Below are 20,055 nucleotides of genomic sequence, written 5' to 3' on the forward strand. Positions count from 1 at the left end.
ACAACTTGTCCTTGTAGCTAGCTATGGAGAACTCCACCCAAGCTTGCTCATTAACCAAGATAATTTGCCCCTTATTTAACCAAGTGACCTTGTAGGGATTCTCATGAGGTATCCTTGTTAATTTTTGTTTAGTAACAACCTCTTCAGAGATGACATTATTAGTGGATCCTGACTCCACTACCACCTTGCATACTTTGCCTAGAATCTTGCACTTGATTCTAAACAATGCCCTTCTTTGTTTGGGTTCATTAGGAGCAGGCTATTTGATTAGTACCCTCCTATACATCAAACTCTCTCCTTTTTCAGACTCAAGATGATCTACATCAGCATCCTTGTTGTTTGAACAATCCTCTTGTACAAATGTAACTCTCTTGCTTTGGTTGGAAGAAGAAGGCATTTTAGGACACCTATAAGCAGGATGTCCAAGCTGACCACAATTGTAGCATTTCATGCTTGCAAAATAGGAGTTTGTTCTCCCTATTCCTCTTCCTCTTTGAGAGCTGCTAGGATTGCCTCTTCCTCTATTATGACCTCCTCTTTGTGAAGTGTCACTTGGCTGCTCATTAGTTTTATTTTCAGTCTGATTTCTTGGTTCACCACGTCTACCTTGGTAGCCTCCTCTTTGTCCTCTTTGGTTCCTTCCTTTTACTCTAAAACTTGAATCACCTTTCTTTTTGTGCTTCTCCTCCACCCTTATAGCAAGTTGATGGCATTTTTGGACTGTTGTAGGTGTCCACAAACTAAGCTCTTCTTGAATACTCCATTTTAGGCCACTTAGGTACCTTGCAACTTCAATAGGCCCTGCTTCCTGTTTCTTGGATCTCAAACACGATCTTTGGAATTCTTCTATGTAGGAAGCCACGTCCATATCTTTTTGTTTCAGTCCTTGCCTTCTTTGATGGAGTTGGATTTCAAAATCCTCCGGAAGAAAGTTTTCTTGAATCTTTATTACCATAGCTTTCTAGTTGGCTATGGGTGCTTTATCCTACATAACTCTCTCACCTTGGACATTTCCACTAAGTGAGTGCTGATCCTCTAAGTCTAGAGGTTGCCACCTTCACCTTCTGAACCTCGGTTACCCCTTCACACTCAAAATGGTTCTCCATGCCTTCAATCCAATCCAAGACAGCATCTAAGTCCATCTTTCCTTTAAACAAAGGTATTCCTTCCAAAGCTTTTCCACCTAGTGCTTTGATGGTTTTTAAAAAGGGCTCTTCTTGCAAGATATGATCAAGTTCAAGTACAATGTCTTCCTTTGCTACCTTTTTACCCTTCCCATCTTCTTCATCTCTTTTCCTGGCTTCCTCTGCAACTACATCCAATTTTTGCTTCACCTCTTCCAGTGCTTCTTCAAGAAGCCAGTTTCTTTCCTTTTGTTCATTAACCTCTTTGGCTAATTCAACATTAGTCACCATCATGGATTCACCTACTGATTCTGTAGCTTTAGACATCCACTACCTTTTCCCAAATCTTTAACTCACTTTGATACCACTCTAGTGTAACCACAAGGTTTGCTCTTGCTTCCTAGTCCTTTCCTAGGGCTTATAGGTCATTCCTCTGACCTTGATGGTGATTACCCATTCACCTTGTGACACAATTTGAAACAAAATACAACTTCATAGGTGGCTGAAATTTTCATTCACCACATGGCTTGCCGGTTGCTTCTTGGGTAACTGACCGCATTATGCTCTCCAACCTTTCTTGAGGTTCTTGGTGGTCCTCCCATGCTTCATCAAGCTTTTCTAATCATGTTCAAACCAAAAGAGAACACTTTACAAAGATTTTCCAACTTTACAAACAAGTTGGCAAAGTGCTGCTATAATGTTGCCAAAAGAAGGCTAGAACATAGCCCTTGTGTTTTTCCAACTTCCTTCGGTTCTTGAAGACCTTTCTACTGCCTTAACATGTTCATATAGACATTATCAAGCCAAGAAACAACTTTCAATAGAAGATCTTACAAGTTCACACAAAGACCTTTACAAATGCTGCTGTCATACAACCAAGAAAAGAGGGTTTCAACTTTTAACACTTGAAACTGTGTGCTGCTCACAAAACCCACATAAAAAGCCTAAAACAAATTAGGGCTATGAATACCCTTTTCAAAAACAGAGATGATTCCATCACTTTTAGGCCTCCACCATATACCGAACACTCAAAACACAAAAATGCCTTAAACCAAAGCTAGAAGGGGTTTTTGAACCCAGTTTTGCAAAATCTTGCATAACTTTCTTTCTAAAGCACACCATCACCTCCAATTGCACCAAGAGTACTGTAGGAACATTCCCTACCACTTCCCATACTTGGTTTCATGTTTTCAATCACCCAACATGTGATATGTTGCTGGTTACAGCCATATTTCCACTAGCCAAGACACTTTTCTTGCCCAGGGCATCAAAAAACGATTGTTTGCCTTCATATTTAAGAGCCCTTCTTTTTGGAATATAATGTACATTGTGTCTTCCTCCAAATCCCATAGCATCATGAGGTTTCAACGGTGGAAAATGGAAAAAGAGTCCATTTAATTCAAACTGCTGCTATAAACTAGAAAACTAGCAAAAACTTCAAAAACTTATGTACAATATAAACAAAGCTTGTGCTATCAACTTGAGCAAGTGAAAAAGACTAAAACTAATGCATCTAACTGTTTCAAACAAGAAAAACCAGACTTCAAACCATCTTCAACACCAAAATGCTCATTTACCAAGTGGCTGCAATAAAAAAATGCAAACAAAATCCGTACATGTACAGCCACTAAACTTGCCAACCCCTGAAACTGATAAAAAATAGACTTATATAGGTGTTTCCAACCTCCTTTGGTCGTGCTCAAACCCCTAACTAACTCTTTGCACTCATTTTCAACTTTGGAAAAAAAAGTTGCAAAATTGCAACTTTTGCAATTTTGAGCAATTTTTGCTATAACTAAAAATTCTTAATAAACGAGTTCACCAAACTCAGTAAGGGGTCCTATTAGGTTGATTTAAACATTCCAAGATGGGTTTTGACCCTTGGTCAGATTTTTTACCACTTTGGTCAATGTAACCCCAGTTGAGCAACTTTTAGGCATAACAACAACTTAGGAGCAAAAACCCACTTAGCAACTAAGTTAACCTTACCTAAGGACCAAATAGGTCTTATTAAACCACTAGTGATGTGGCTAGCATCACTACAAGCCAAGATGACAAGAAAGAAGCACTAGGTACAAACTAGCATACCTAGGTGCTCCTGCACCATATAACCTTGCACACATACCATGTCATGATGCAAAACCATGCAAACTAGCAGCCCTCAATGTTGTACATGAAGTAGAATATCAGCTAAAGGCTTTTGAAGAGAAAAAATAATTGAAAGAAAGCAAAAGGAAGAAATGGAAAACATCAGTGGAAAGGTTTCTTCAATTTCTCCCACAATTAGATTCATATTTTGTTCCATGCACAACTCCAGGTTCCCAACCATCACTTGAGAGTATGGGTTGGAAAAAGGAAAGGCATGACACTGCAAAAGTGCAATTAGAAACTTTTGGCTCTAAAACACTATTCCATTTCATAATGCTAGGTACTCTATTATTTTTGTTCTAAAATAAATAGTTTGATCTCTGTCTAGTGATGTTTTTGCTCAATATATCAGATTTTAATATTTAAAGCTAAAACTTCACTCATTTTGTTTATTTAATGTGAATTAAGCTTCCTTGTTGGCCAGATATAGGTGCCATTACTGTTTGTGGCACATGGTCAAAAGCCCCCCGCAATGAGACAAGAGTTGCGAGTTTGAATTAAAAGGTGGCTGATGTCAAAAAGCCACAATTGACAAGCAGTAAGGTATGGAGGAGGAAAGGTTCCACCATCATGAAAGATGGTTGGACTGCCAAAAGAATTAGAACACTGCTGAATGTTCTTGTTTCATAACCAATCAGCCTGGATGTTCCTCCAGTGTTGAAGAAATGTTGTTTAATGGGCTTTTCCAGCTAGCTGCAGCGATTTGGCATTAGATCTGTATATAATTTTTTGGTTATTGGATGAAAAGGGCAGAAATTGCAGATTAAACATAGTGCAGAATTTTCTAGGCACCATTTGACATTTCAGCACTACTGTACATCTACAAGCAGTACCAGTGATCCAATTTAGAGAGTGGTGTTTCATTGTTTGGAGAATCTGGGCAGAAGTAGAATTCTGAATATATTGCAGGTAGCTAAGAATAGTTTTCTGTGCATACTTAGGTGTATTGAGTGTTGTCACCTTTCCAGCCAACTGTACCATCCCAACAGTACCATTCCAACAGAGGTTGACATCATCTATAGGGGAGACTTTTGGTGTTGGTTATGACTAAAATTGTATGGGAAATTAGCTACAGGTCTGGAACAGAATTGCATAGTCAGTTGAGAATTAAAAAATTACTTTGAAACAGCCAAATCAACATTATAGAAGAGCCACGCCATGCCCCCAGCCCAGCACAGATTCCTTACAACCCTGTGCAACCATCTACAGCTAGAACACTTAGATTTAGGAGTAGATCAAAAGTTAGTGTTTACATATCTTCCATCTCCATCTGCAATTAGAGGTGTGGAGTGTAAGAGAATCATCATAATTCAATTTTATGACATTAGCATGCCTGTACAGTTCAAAGTTGAACACTGGTTGTTAGTAAATAAATTCATAATTGCTTTCAGATTTGTGAATTTTGTAGTTTATTATTATTCGTTTCAGATTAGTTAAATTTTCATTGTATCTACTACTATCCCCAATCTTCAAATATTCCAAAAAAGAGAAAATACTACAAAACCAAACAAAAAACAGAGAAAACCCAAAGACATTCATTTTGATGGCCACAGTCTTATTTGCACGTCAAACCTAGCATTTACAATAAAGACCCCAATTGGCATCTTTCAATGGTATCACACAGCATTACCTTCCCAGCCTATAGGGTCAAGGGAAGTTGTTGCCATTTGAGTTTGGCTTGAGTTTTGGTTGTGGACAAGAAGTTGGATCATTTTTGGAAAGAAACCTAGCATTGGAAAGTTCATGAAGGATCTTGCCAGAGTACAACCAGAAAAAAGGGAAGAAGTGCTCACCATATTTGAGGAATATGACACTCTCCCTATATATGTTAGAGAGAACTATCTTTGATTGATATGTGGACTTACATCCTAGAGGATACTACAATACGGATTTGGCAAAACAACAATATCACAAGATGGCTCTTTAACTATTTGCAACAGAGGTGGAGCAACCACTTGGAGATATTGAAAACATTACACAGAGCAGTAAGGAAATTTTGGTATCGGCCTAGAGGAAAAACCAACCTCACAAGGACGAACAAAAAATCCGTGTTCACAAGAACTTTCCACCCTACATCTTCCTCAAATTTTTCCAAGTGTTGAGTTCAAGGGAAATCAATTTGCATAGGGACTCCATACAAATTGTCCTTGTTTCTTATGTCCTCGAGGGAAAATTTGACTCCCTTAGAGATTAGTAGGCTGGACACTTAGTTATTTCACTTGTAAATATCCCCAGAAGTGGAAAAACGACCCTTACCTTTATGATTTCTTCAATGGAAATTCACCTTTCATAAGGAATTGATTATTTTTGCAATGAAAAGTCACATTTCATAGAGATTTTGATCATTTTGGGGCAGGAATTCTATTTTCACAGGGACAAGTGCAATTTCCATTCGGAAATTCTATTTTCACAAGAACATAATGTAAATTTTAAGGGGGAAAATGATTATCATAAGGATTTTGCATACTCTTAAGAGTAGAAAATCAATTTCTGTGGGGATTTTGACGCTCTTATGTATGCCTTAGTTGCTTGAGCCCAAATTAATAAATGAATTATTTCATAATAGCTTAATTTGGACTATTTGACTCAAAGAAACGTGAATCGGAATCGGATCGGAATCGGCAAGGCCGAATCAAATCGTGAATCGGCAATGAATCGGCAATGAATCGGCGATGAATCGGCAAATTTGAAAAAACCCTTTAAATTTAAAGATTTTAACAATTTAAAACTTATTTCATGCACCCTTTATTGAATATAACTTAAGCACACTATAACATCATCAAATAGAAGTTAAAACTTAACATACATAAACATGAAACATAAAATCCATCACATACGTAACTATGTTATCTAAGATTCTAAAATGTAAATTGTAGGCTAGCTGAAGTAAATAGAAATCAAATGATCATAATGATTTAAATCATAGAATGTATGTAAGATGATCCATAAGACATCAAATCATAAATTTATGTAAGAATCTAAGATGAAGATCCATGAAAGTTTGAAACTTTGAAACATATGTCTATCAATGATTCAGTATCAATATCTGTAAACAAAATATAAAAACAAGGCTCCAGCTCAAGCCTCAGGCTCATAGTCATCATCATCCTCAACATCATCCTCAAGCTCGGCTACAGCCTCAGCCTCAGCCTCTGAGTATCCAGTCTGCCTAGTAGCAAGGCGTCTAATGTAGGTCCTAGAGGACTGTCGAGCCATATCTCCCACATATAAGCTGGGCTCACGAATGTCGCTAGGGCCTGTGTCTGTGCGTGCACGTGTGCGTCTACCAATGCCTGAAGAACGTGCTCTAGCTGCCTCAGCCTCTATATCCACCTGGTCAATCCACGCACGGTCTTCCTCAGTGAAGACTGGATCTACAACCTCTGTGAGCCACTCTGATTCTGGATCAATCTCCTCCAGAATGATCGGAGAGGAGTCAGTGCCCAAAATCTGTCTGATCCTAAGATGGAGGTTGTAATGAACGAAGACAAGATCATTCAACCTCTGCACTGTCAACTTGTTTCTCCTCTTCGAGTGGATGTGCTCGAACATGGACCAACTGCGCTCACATCCAAAAGCGCTGCTTGGCTGACTCAGAATACGAATGGCAATTTTTTGAAGTTTTGGGGTTGTGGCCCCAAACATTTGCCACCATCTATCTGAAATAAGGGAAAATAAAAATAATTAGTCTCATTTACAAATTACAAATTACAAGTTAACTCTAAAATTACATAATCAACTTTAAGTTTAGAATCTAGATTCATGAACATTGAATATATTATTTAATTTTTACCTGGCTGTATTGTTTCCCGAGCATCTATGGCTACCCTGCTAGAGAAAAGTGGCCCTTCTTTATTATTGAACTTATCAAGCTCAATAATTGCAGCACTGCTATCCTCATCAGTACTCAACCTCTGGATCACTGTATATAATCCGGTGAGAACCTCCTCATCCGCCTTGAAGTCAGGACGGAAACGAAATGCCGAATTCAAAAAGTAAGCTGCTGCATGGATGGGTCTGTGGAGTTGATTCTGCCATCTCCTATCAATGATGTCCCAAATAGGGGCATACTTCTCCTGCACTCCTGCATACTGAGCTCTAATGGCCTCCTTGGCCCTATCCATGCCCTCATATATGTAGCCCATAGAGGGCTTCTCCCCATCAGCAGTTCGTAGGAGAGATACAAGAGGCTCAGTGGCCTACATATAAAGTAAAACAAAAATTTGAGTCAAAACTTAAACATAGAATAATTCAATAATATAAGGTAAAACTAAATCATTAAACAATTAGCATAGTAAACTGTAAAATATTAAATGTTAAATTGCAATAAAATTACCTTAAGTATTTCTCTAGCAGGTTTCCAAAAACCATCATCATCAAATATGCAATCCACCACATCTATCCCTGCAGTGGTCGTAGCATAGGAAGATGAAATCCACTCCCGCCCAACAAACATGCTCCTCAAATCATCCCTTGATGTCAACAAGGACTGCAAGGTGATGAAATTCGAGGCAAACCTCGTGATCCCTGGACGAGCTAACTCTTTGTCTCCTGTGTACTTCCTCATTGTGCTAAGGACAAATGAATGATTATAAATAAACTTACATATGTTTTTTGCCCTTTCCACACATGACTTGACCCACTCAAGTTTGCCAATTTCCTCCAACATGAGGTCAAGGCAGTGTGCTGCACAAGGGGACCAAAATATGGTGGGGTGCCTCTCCATCAAAAGTTTGCCTACAACAATTTTAAGATAATTAGAAATTCAAATTTCAAACATGTTAGAATTTAGAACTTAGGAAACTTAGAAATTCTAAGTTAGAATTAGAAAAAGTTCAAAATTCAAATAAATTTATTTTCAAAACTTAAAAAGTTAAAAGTTTACCTGCAGCAACATAACTTGCTGCATTATCCGTCACCACTTGCACCACATGTTGTTCCCCCACCTCTGCTATAACTTCCTCAATAACCTCACATAAGTATGTGGCGTTTTTTACATGAGCAGAAGCATCAATGGATTTGAGGAACATGGTATATCCTACAAGTAACAAAACAACGAATTATAATTACTATTAGCAATCAACAAATCAAAATTTGAAATAGTCAATCACGATTCAAAATTATGTATGTAGGAAAGTAGAATGATCAATCACCTCCACAGGATACAAGAAAATTGAGGAGTGTTCTTCCCCTTCTATCTGTCCAACCATCAGTCATGATGGTGCAACCCTTTTCGATCCACTCCTTTCGGTTGTCCTCAAGCTCATGCCTCATATCCTCAACCATTTCCTCCAGGAGGTATCCACTCAACTCAGCCTCAGTTGGGGCTTTAAACCCCGGACCACAAATAGCAACTGCATCTATCATGTTCTACCAATAAGGAGTCCTGTCACAAATAGATAATGATATTGATTAGAAATTTAGATGTCAAAAACTAAAATCATAAAACAAGTAGATATAATTAAAGTTTTACTTTTACTTTTAACTTTAACTTTGAAGATAACAAAGAAAAAAGAAACAATTACCTGGCTGCAATAAATGGAATGTTGCAAAAGTACCAGAATTTGCAAATCTCTTTTCTGGCAGCATCATGAATCTCCTTGTTCAAACCCATGCCCTCAAGCGTGGGTTGGGAGCCAGGAGTAGTGCGGGGCACAAAGTAACTATCCATTCTGCTTTTCCGCACTCTAGGCCGCAATAGGTTGGTGTTGGACTCTGTCTCAGTATGAGACCGACTACCACTAACACTCACATGAGCACTAGCACTAGGATGAAAAGGAGGCCTAGAAGAACCCTCCCCAACACAACCTACGGATGCGGAAGCTGATGCAGATGCACTTGCAGATGTAGATGCGGTTGCGGATGTGGGAGCACGGGAGCCAATACCTCTTAACCCTTCAAGTTGCATTTTCTTAGTCAACTTGTCTTGTTCAATTTTTTCTAATGCCACTAAACAAGAGCGTTTTGCCTCAGCGGTTTGTTGAGTGCAAACTGTGACATCATGGCCAGGTATGCCAGCAATGTGGTATTTCAATCTATAGATACCTCCCGAATTTATTTTTTCTTTGCAAAATATACATTTTGTTTGATATTTGGTTCTCCCAGGAAACTCTTCATTATATTTCCAGCATTCATCTTTTTTACCCATTGTGGAAATTGGAAAATGAAAGCAAAGGGCTGCTGCAATAAAAAAATTCATGTAAAAAATCAAAGTTTGCAACTAATAAACAAAAACTACAAAACAACAAACCCTAGTTTGCAATTTAGTAAAACTAAAAATAAAAAACATTCAAGATTTGCAAATGAACACTAAAAAAATTTAACAAAAAATGCATACTACACTAACATGCAAAAAAAAAACCAACACTTACCTCTTGCAAATGAGTTGAGGAGTGTTGATATTGACTCCTTAATGCTCCCAATGCAATTTATGGCCTCCCCAAATGGACTTCTGATCTCTTTGGTGCTCTTCCTTCTTGCCGGTTGGAAACCTATGGATTCTCTTTTCTCTTCTTCTCTCTCACTCTTCCTCTCTTCTACTCATACTAAGCAAATAGAAGGCTCTTTAGGGTTATAACAAAGAGGAAAGTCAACTTAGAAAGCAAATAAAACATGTGTTTTTTTTAAAAAATTGAACTTTCTATCCTTGCTGCCGCGGCCGATTTCTGGAGATTCACGATGGCGATTTTGGCGATTTTTGCCATGAATCGCCGATTTTGGCGATTCAGGCGATTCACGCGAAAAAATCGCCACCAGCAATTTCCGATTCCAAAAAAATCGGGAGCCATGAATCTTATCGCGATTTTGGCGATTTCGGCGATTTCATGGCGATTTTTGGAACTATGATTTGACTAGCCAAAATATTTATACACTTTGACATTTTACATCAAATTATTGCAACTTTATCATAGTGATCCTAAACCCTGACACCATTATTAGTACCTGCAATCTTAATGATCTCATTACTTCACCACTCCTTAACTTTTGAGGCCTAAATTGTCACTTCAACTGCCAATACCTTACAACTATGAGTGAAAAGAGGGGGTCCCCATTTGCAATGGGGCAATGGTGTGAAAAGGTCATCACAAGACATTAAAATACAGTAAGACCAAACATATTGAATGCATAGATAGCAACAACATTGAAAATGGAAATTACTTGAAGAATTAAAATTACACAATGATATCACTACAATGAAAATAGAAAATTATATTAGATTGATTTGATTAGGATAGATTCTTTATATTGATTGCATTGGCTTTAAAAATGCTTATTTCCAACAAACACCTTACAACTATAATATGGGAAAGCCTTTGTTGCAGGAGCAACTATATAAATAATATTTCTATATTGTTTATGGGGGTATTTATATGTTTTAGGGTATATTTTATCATTTTAGGGTATAATTAATAGTTTCTATCACTTAGGAAATAATTGATGTTTAGGGCACATTTTAATATTTTAAGGCATAGTTTGATGTTTTGTTAAAGAATTGAACAAAACATGTACGGGATTGGTGGTTGCCAAAAACAATCTTAATTGTTTATCTTTGTTTATATGTTCTCTCCAAATTGATCGTGGAGGAGAGGATTAATTTTTAAGTTTCTTTTCTGTGTGAAGGACGGAGATATTGTGAAGATTATTACCCGGCCCTGAACAGATGAAATAAATAATATTGTAGTGCTTTCTTGCTACTTGGTTTTTATTGTTGTTCACACTGCAAATTGATTGGGGATGCATATCATATCTATTGCTTTTTGAATAAAATAGTAGTAGTAGCATTGTTTTCTTTTTGTAGAAGTTATTGTTGTAGAAAGCCAGACTCACACTAGAATCTTTGGAAATTAAATTGGGCAGTAATGCCTCTAGCTCACATAATCACCATGTGAAGTGGCTTGAGTGTGGTGGAGAGAGGGTAGGAGGAATGTACATTACTTTCTTCACGGCCATTTGCAGGAATGGGTGACAGTTTGAAGAAACATGTGTTTGGTAAGGCAGTATCCATATGTGCTTGCCATGAATGAACACATGTAACCTGTAAGGTGTTGTTCATACTTGGTGTTTTCCTTGTAGCTTTTTTCAGTTTCTTGTTTCCATCCAATATTGAGCCTATTATAGGCTTTGTTTTTGTTATCTCCTCATCATATTGGTATTAGAGCGAGACAAGATCTTGCTGGGAACTGTATGTCTGCAGAAGAATCACAGGTTGAAGCTGAGGCTCACACCATGCCTCCGAAAAGTGTGACACTAGATGCCATCAAAAAGATGATGGAGGAACTTCTATAAGAGAGGTTGAAGGAGTTCAAGGAGTCCAGTAACAAGGATAAGGAGAATGAGATGGAAGAAGGTACCAATGGAGATGAAGAAGAAGAACAACACCAGGATCCACCAACAGAATTGGGTGCAGATCAAAAGGCATTCGTTGATGCCTTAAAGTCAATAAAAGGAGATATTACTAATAAGCTACCTACATATGGAGGTAGTCTCAATAGTGAGGAAGTGATTGAATGGATTGAAGCAATCACGAATTACTTCGAGTTGAATGAAGTTCCAAAGAATGATAGGGTAAGGATTGCAAAAGGAAAGTTGAAAGGATCTGCTCTCTCATGGTGGAATTATATTCAAGGAGAAAGGATACAAAATAACAAAAATATGATCTCTTCATGGGAAGTGATGAAGGGAAAAATCAAGGCACAATTTTTGCCTGCAGATTATGAGGTGCAATTGTTTAAGAAGTTGCAAAGCTTGAGGCCTCGAGAGATGGACGTGAATACCTATACAGAGGAGTTCCATAGGTTAACTCTTAGGGCAAAGAAACAAGAGGAGGAACCAGAAAGAGTGGCCAAATATTTAAATGGTCTGAGAAAGAACATACAAGAGGAGATTAGCCTCTTGGCCCCAGATACATTAGGGAAGTGTTTTCAACTTGCTCTTAAAGTTGAAGAGAAGTTGAAGAGGAAGAGTGATCAGCAACAAGGAGGGAGAAGTGGAAGGAATGACCGAGGCAGAGGAAACTTCAACAATGGAGGACAAGGCCAGAGGTCCCAAGGTGAGTCTAACCCTAAGGAGAAAGCGGGTGACTCAAGTAGCAGAGGAGGCTACGATGGAAGGGGATCTAATGGAGGAAGGTCAGGTGGATTAGGCAGAGGATCTAAGTTCTCAAGAATGAAGTGCTATAGTTGTGGTCAGATGGGGCACCCAAAATATAAGTGTCCACAAAGGGCATCTACTTCTCAAAATGGTGAAAGGAGAGTCACTTATGTGCAAGAAGATAATGTGAGTACGAACTCATCAAAAGTTCAGTTGATGACAGAGGCTCAGGGAGAAAGTCTCATGTTAAGGAGGACACTTCTTAAGGAACCGCTAAAAGAAGATACCACTCAAAGGAGGGCTCTTTTTCGAGTTCAATGCAAGGTGAAAGGTAAGTTGTGCAAAGTAATAATTGATTCAAGTTCCACAGATAACATCATCTCACTTGAAGCTGTAAACAAATTGGAGTCAGAGAGACTTCCACATTCTTGTCCATACAAGGTCAGTTGGTTGAACAAAGGGCAATAGGAAGTTGTGAATGAGCAAGCTTGGGTAGAGTTTAGTATAGGGGAATATGGAATAGGCTTCACATTGGTGCTGAAGCCTAAGGAAGATAGGAAGGAGTGTAGGACAACAGGCCCGAAAGAAGTTGAAGAGTTGTTGAACCAGTACAAGAAAATCATTGCTGAGGTAATGCCTGAGTCTCTGCCACCAATAAGAGACATAAGTCACCAGATTGATCTTATTCCTGGAGCAGTGCTACCCAACAAGGCAGCATATAAGATGACACCACAACAAAATGAAGAGATTGCTAGGCAAATACAAGAGTTGCTTGACAAGGCAGCATATAAGATGACACCACAACAAAATGAAGAGATTGCTAGGCAAATACAAGAGTTGCTTGACAAGGGGTTGATAAGGAAAAGTCTTAACCCATGTGTCGTACCCTTAGTTCTTGTAATAACCCCAATAAGTTATAACTTCTTCAAACACCAAAAATCCTTATACTTCAGTTGTTTGACATTTCATCAAACACTTTGCAAGCAAGCTCTGATACCACTGTAATAATCCTGCTCAATTCTGACCTTAAAATGCTGATTGAAGGCTCGAAGAATTTTGTCAAACACTTTGCATACAAGGGGTCATATGACTGATATAACTTTTCAGATTGCTGCAATGACTCTTGTTTCGATTTGCATCAAAGAGAGTGCTTACAAAAAAGACTCCAAATTGTCTAAACAATGATCTAACATGAATGTGCAACTAATTTTGACAATATTCAATAGAAATATGTGACTTAACTACTTGCAATATGCAGCTACAGCAACTAGTAATTATGAAAAATACTTTGGATGCAACCTAAGATGGCATTAATGCACTTACAACCAAGTGTCATTAATATAAACACTTAGTATGCAAAATTATAACATTATTTATGCCAAAAAGAGAACTTACAGCCAATTGATATTTTGTCAAACAATTGGAATGCAAACTAATAAGCTGATCATCAACTCTAGGTTTGCAATATAGATAGTCTAAAAATTATAGTGCTCTTTCAATTGCAAAATCCTAGCCTTCCTTTGATACCAATAATGCCAAATGGCAAACAAAGACAAGTACAATGTGAAATAGTGAAGTGCTGAAGCTATATTTGGTACTCAACTGAAAACCTACATTTCTCAGTAAATATGCCAAATGAGAAGTGAAGAACCTGATTGTAGATGGCTGTAATAATTTTCTTCTATGCTGCCCCTTCTACTTTGCTTTTTTCCGTTATGCTTTTTTCCACTTGCTTTTTCCGGATTTGCTTTTTTCGTTATGCTTTTTCGAACTGTTTTTTTGGCCTGCTTTTTCGGACTGCTTTTTCGGCCTGCTTTTTTGGACTGCTTTTTCGGCCTGCTTTTTCGGTTCTGCTTTAAAATGGCTTCCTATAATTTCAAACTTGCTAGAAATGACCTCCAATAATTTCGGCCCTGCTAAAAATGCCTCCTGAAATGTTGAAACGCTGAAAAATGGCCTTAGGCCCAATGATGGCCTAGCTGAAGTGACTGAAGTATCACTTTCAAATGTGCAACCCTTCAGAAGATATTTCACTTCCTCAATTATGCAAATCCAAGGGAGTTTTCGTTCCCAAAGATCAACTGACTATCTGGAACCACTTGGCTCCACAATAGACTATGTGATTGAATCACAATTTGATGTCAAGAGAGAAATAAACAACTGGATGATTAGAATGAAGCCCGGGGTGCCTATTTATTCTTTTTCTCCACTTTCTCCAAAAACTTCTAGAACATTATTTTATTTTATCTATTAAGTGACTTTATAAAAAATATTTTATAATTCAAGTCACTTTATTAAATTAATTAAATATAAAGTTACCTTTTAATATTTATTTATTTGATAACTTTATAAATAATTAACTTAATACCACTTATTTATTTAATTAAAATAATTAATTAGTCATCCTCATAAAATATTCATTATTTTGGACAACCTAATTAATTAAATTAATTAAATCAAATTGCCTCCAAAATGGGGACATGACAGTTCTTGCTCCAAAGAAGGATGGTAAGTGGCGGTTGTGTGCTGATTCTAGGGCCATTAATAGGATAACTATAAGATATAGATTTCCTATTCCTAGAATAGAAGATTTGTTGGATTGTTTGGGGGGAGCTTCATATTTTTCTAAAATAGATCTCAAAAGTGGGTATCATCAAATAAGGATACGAGAGGGGGATGAATGGAAGATAGCCTTTAAAACTAATGAAGGTTTATATGAATGGCTGGTTATGCCATTTGGTTTATCTAATGCTCCTAGTACATTTATGCGACTACTGAATGAAGTTTTCCACGACTTCATTGGGAAGTTTGTTGTTGTCTACCTTGATGGCATTTTGGTGTATAGCAGGAATAAGGAAGAGCATTTGCAATGTTTGAAGATGGTTTTGCAAACGCTACAGGAGCAAAAGTTGAAGATAAACTTGGAGAAGTGTGACTTTTTGAAACAAGAGTTGGTGTATCTTGGATTTGTGATATCCAAGGGAGAATTGAAAATGGATCTGTCTAAAGTGGAGGCCATCATTAATTGGCCAACACCAAGGGCTGTTGGAGAGGTTCAAAGTTTTCATGGTTTGGCCACATTTTACAGGAAGTTCATAAGGAACTTTAGCAACATTTGTGCACCAATTTTAGACACCATCAAAGGAGGAGGTAACACAAAATTTAAATGGAATAATGCAGCAAATAAGAGTTTTGAGGAACTCAAACAAAAGGTAGCCAAGTATCTTGTTCTTGTTTTACCAGATTTTAATAAAGTTTTTACAGTAGAATGTGATGCTAGTGGCTTTGCAATAGGGGTTGTTCTTAGTCAAGAAGGCAGGCCTGTTACATTTTTTAGTGAGAAGCTAAATGAGGCAAAGAAGAAATATTCTTCTTATGATTTGGAATTGTATGCCATGGTCCAAGCATTAAAAAAAATGGAGGCACTATTTGCTACCTAAAGAGTTTATTGTATATACTAACAACCATGCTTTTAGTTTCTTGAATGGACAGGAAAAACTCAACCATAGGCTCTGAAATGGGTTGAGAGTTTGCAGGCTTATACTTTCACAATCAAGCATAAGAAAGGACAAGCCAATAAGGTGGCTGATGCACTTAGTAGAAGAGTGCAAGAAGTACAAATCCAAAGCATGGGTGTAGATGCATTGAAGGGAATGTATGCGGAAGATAGAGATTTCAGCGAAGCATATGAGCTTTGCACTAAATTGGAAGATAGTTTTCATTCTAATTTTTCTGAATTTATTGTGCAAGATGGACTGTTGTTTAAGGGCAGCCAACTATGTATTCCCAAATGCTCTATGCGGGAAAATGTTATTAAAGAAAAACATTGTGGAGGTCTTAGTGGTCATTTTGGACTCAACAAGACATTAGAATTGGTACAAAGATTTTATTATTGGCCTAAGATGCAAATAGACATTAGGAAGTTTGTGGAAGGTTGTCTGGTATGTCAAAGGGCAAAGGGAGTATCAACAAATGTTGGACTCTATCAACCTTTACCCATACCGAACAGACCTTGGGAGTGTTTGAGTATGGATTTTGTAATGGGATTACCAAGGACAAAGACAGGTTATGACAACATATTTGTGGTTGTTGATAGATTCAGTAAAATGGCTCACTTTATTCCATGTAGAACCACTAATGATACCAGTTATATTGCAGGACTATTCTTTAAAGAAATAGTTCGTATTCATGGTTTTCTATTGAGCATTGTATCTGACAGGGATAGCAAGTTTGTTGGTCACTTTTGGAGAACCCTATGGAAGAAGTTGGGCACAAATTTATCTTTTAGTTCAGCCTATCATCCTCAAACGGATGGGCAAACTGAGGTGGTTAATAGATCTTTGGGAAACCTTTTGAGATGTTTGATACGGGAACATGGAGGTAGCTAGGATGTCATCATACCTCAGGCAGAGTTTGCATACAATGACTTAGTGAATCGTAGCACAGGCATGAGTCCTTTTGAAGTTGTTTATGGGAGACATCCAAGGGGAGTTTTGGAACTCAGAAATATGGATGGTTTGGAGAAAAGGAGTGGACATGCAGAAGACTTTGCTGAAGCAAAGGTGGAAGTGCATAAGCACGTGAGGAAAACTCTACAACAGAATAACCTAAAGGTGAAGGCTAAAGCAGATTTGAAAAGAAGTAATGTACAGTTCCAAGTTGGAAACATGGTTATGGTTCACTTGAACAAAGATCGGTTACCTCGGGGCAGCCATACAAAGTTGATGATGAAGAAGATTGGACTGTGTGAAATTTTAGAAAAGTATGGAGAAAATGCTTACAAAGTGGCATTGCCTCTAGATGTAGCTATTTCACCTATATTTAATGTCTCGGATCTCACATTGTATAAAGGTTCAAACAAAGAAGTTGGTACAGAAGCAACAACACATGAATCAAATGACTCGATTCAAAAATTGCCTTCTAAAGAGACACCCCAGATGGAAAGTATCATCAACAGCAAGGAAGCAATGAGGACAAGACACAAAGTACATATGGAGTATTTGGTTCAGTGGAAGGGCCTTCTAGATTCTGAAGCTACTTGGTTGCCAAAAACAGAAATTCTAAGGCAAGGTGGGGATATACAATAGTTGGTCTCCAAGAGGACTTGAGACAAAATTCACCCCTGGGAGTATGTTGCAGGAGCAACTATATAAATAATATTTCTATATTGTTTATGGGGGGTACTTATATGTTTTAGGGTATATTTTATCATTTTAGGGTATAATTAATAGTTTCTATCACTTAGGAAATAATTGATGTTTAGGGCACATTTTAATATTTTAAGGCATAGTTTGATGTTTTGTTAAAGAATTGAACAAAACATGTACGGAATTGGTGGTTGCCAAAAACAGTCTTAACTGTTTATCTTTGTTTATATGTTCTCTCCAAATTGATTGTGGAGGAGAGGACTAATTTTTAATTTTCTTTTCTGTGTGAAGAAGGACGGAGATATTGTGAAGATTATTACCCGGCCCTGAACAGATGAAATAAATAATATTGTAGTGCTTTCTTGCTACTTGGTTTTTATTGTTGTTCACACTGCAAATTGATTAGGGATGCATATCATATCTATTGTTTTTTGAATAAAATAGTAGTAGTAGCATTGTTTTCTTTTTGTAGAAGTTATTGTTGCAAGAAGCCAAACTCACACTAGAATCTCTGGAAATTAAATTGGGCAATAATGCCTCTTGCTCGCATAATCACCATGTAAAGTGGCTTGAGTGTGGTGGAGTGCGGGTAGGAGGAATGTACATTACTTTCTTCATGGCCATTTGTAGGAATGGGAGACAGTTTGAAGAAACATGTGTTTAGTAAGGCAGTATCCCTATGTGCTTGCCATGAATGAACACATGTAACCTGTAAGGTGTTGTTCATATTTGGTGTTTTCCCTGTAGTTTTTTTCAGTTTCTTCTTTCCATCCAATATTGAGCCTATTATAGGCTTTGTTTTTGTTATCTCCTCATCAGCCTTCCCCCACACAATCAATCCAGACAAACACACCCAACAATGTAATAGTAACAACAATATTGGACACGATTAACATTATTATTTTCTGACATAATAATCATTAATTTGTTAACCTACTAAGTATACTATGAGTATTGATGCAATATGTAATTCAACACATCTATTGCTCTACATGTTTGAGGATTGTGACTAGATACAAGTGATGATATTTGATTTTATGTTCAAGATATTTGAGTCATCACAAATGTGAAGTTTCTGTTAATTCTTTGTTCTTTTGATCACACTTTACTTCAGTCTTAAATTGCTGAGAATGATCTTCTAAATATTATGAATATTCAGATTGTTGAGGACGTTAACTCTTATCTTAAATGCAGATCCAATACTCTATATTCGATCTTGATTTAATAAGAATATCTCTGATTTAGAATTCGCTGAATGTAAATGCTTGAAGGAGCAGACTTGATAATATTTGTGTGTCCCTCAAACTGCATCACAATCCTCTAAATATCCAGACCAAAGGACGTCACCCTCAAAGGGCATATCCCTTCACTTGGTCGGCTTTGTAACTCCTCATAAGAAACTGGCAATTTGCTAGATAAATCAACATTAAATAATAATAACTAACACATTGTGTTAGTTTCTTTGTTAACATTAACAACTCTGGAAAGTTGCCGCCTAGAGGAGAAACTTATCAGTATAAATACAAAGCCATTCTTAGATATCTTAGAACTTATTAAGAGATAGTGCGATCTGCACTTACAGACCTGGTGATTATCAGGTTATAAACTTAACAAAAAATGCTTGGAAATTAGAAAGGGGCGGCTAGCCATCTCCTAGTTATGCATTATTTGTTGAAACAACAAGGAATTGAATGTACCAGTCTACCAAATTCAAAATGATAACCCTTGCCTTTTCGAAAATCCAAGTGTGTGTTTGATCTTCCATCTCGCATACAAAATGCATAAGTAAGGCATCATTCACCTTCTTATTATGCTTGGAAGATTCAATCTACTCCGATTGTGGAAATTCCAATATGTGAGTATATGTTGATATGAGCTCATATTCAATCCTAAGGAAGTGCCTTTGTGATTCATTAGGTAGATAAAATATGATGTCCTAAATTCATTAAACTATTAAAACTCCGTCAACTATTTATGCAAACTCTCACTAGTAATATTCCATTGTTATATGGTCCTCATGGCATAGAACATCCACAATCTGAAACTTGAGGCTCCTACTTGTCCTATGTCCAAGTTATTGAGAATTAATCTTTGGATGCACCTATAAACTAATTTTCTGGTCTATTTGATTTCTTCTCTTTGAACCACTTTCTTCAGAGGCCTTAACTATTTGGAGAGAATTTATGTTGGTCAGGTGGGAAAATTTTACTAATAAGGAGTAATGCATTCATTTTGTATGTAGATTTAGCCCTTTATACATTTCTATTTCTCAATTTATTCATTCTTACCCTCTAGAGGAACCTCTGGCTTTTCACTTTTTATGTATCTATGAAACACATTCTGAAGTATCAATATAAGAAATTTATAAACCTGTTGTCCTATTTCTGAAAGTTGTCTATTCATAAATTATCTAATAGATCTTTAGGGTCATACTTTCACTGTTTCTATTGACTATACTTAGCATGTTGGAAATGCCTCAAAAGGTTTTAAATGAGATATCTTTTTCCGTGCATCACCTTTTGATTTTCAATTATTTCTCTCACCAT

The 20,055-nt window shown here is 37.2% G+C and overlaps 1 protein-coding gene across 5 annotated transcripts in view; it reads right to left on the bottom strand.

The window, feature by feature from the left end:
• The window catches only part of ATH9 (ABC2 homolog 9), a 229,610-nt gene that overhangs the window by 12,145 nt on the left and 197,410 nt on the right, over positions 1-20,055 (bottom strand). The window contains exons 11-12 of one of the 5 annotated variants that reach the window (XR_016363886.1): positions 8,426-8,658; positions 8,082-8,310 (exon numbers count right to left, since the gene is read on the bottom strand). The exons of the other annotated variants lie outside the window; for them this stretch is intronic. The gene's annotated coding sequence lies outside the window, so the exon portion shown is untranslated. Of the gene's footprint in view, positions 1-8,081; positions 8,311-8,425; positions 8,659-20,055 lie in introns of those variants that run through there. 5 annotated transcript variants of the gene reach the window in all.

Source organism: Cupressus sempervirens, chromosome 4, assembly GCF_028749045.1.
Source record: "Cupressus sempervirens isolate cs-2001-9-10 chromosome 4, ASM2874904v1, whole genome shotgun sequence".
In the NCBI taxonomy this organism is placed as follows: domain Eukaryota; kingdom Viridiplantae; phylum Streptophyta; class Pinopsida; order Cupressales; family Cupressaceae; genus Cupressus; species Cupressus sempervirens.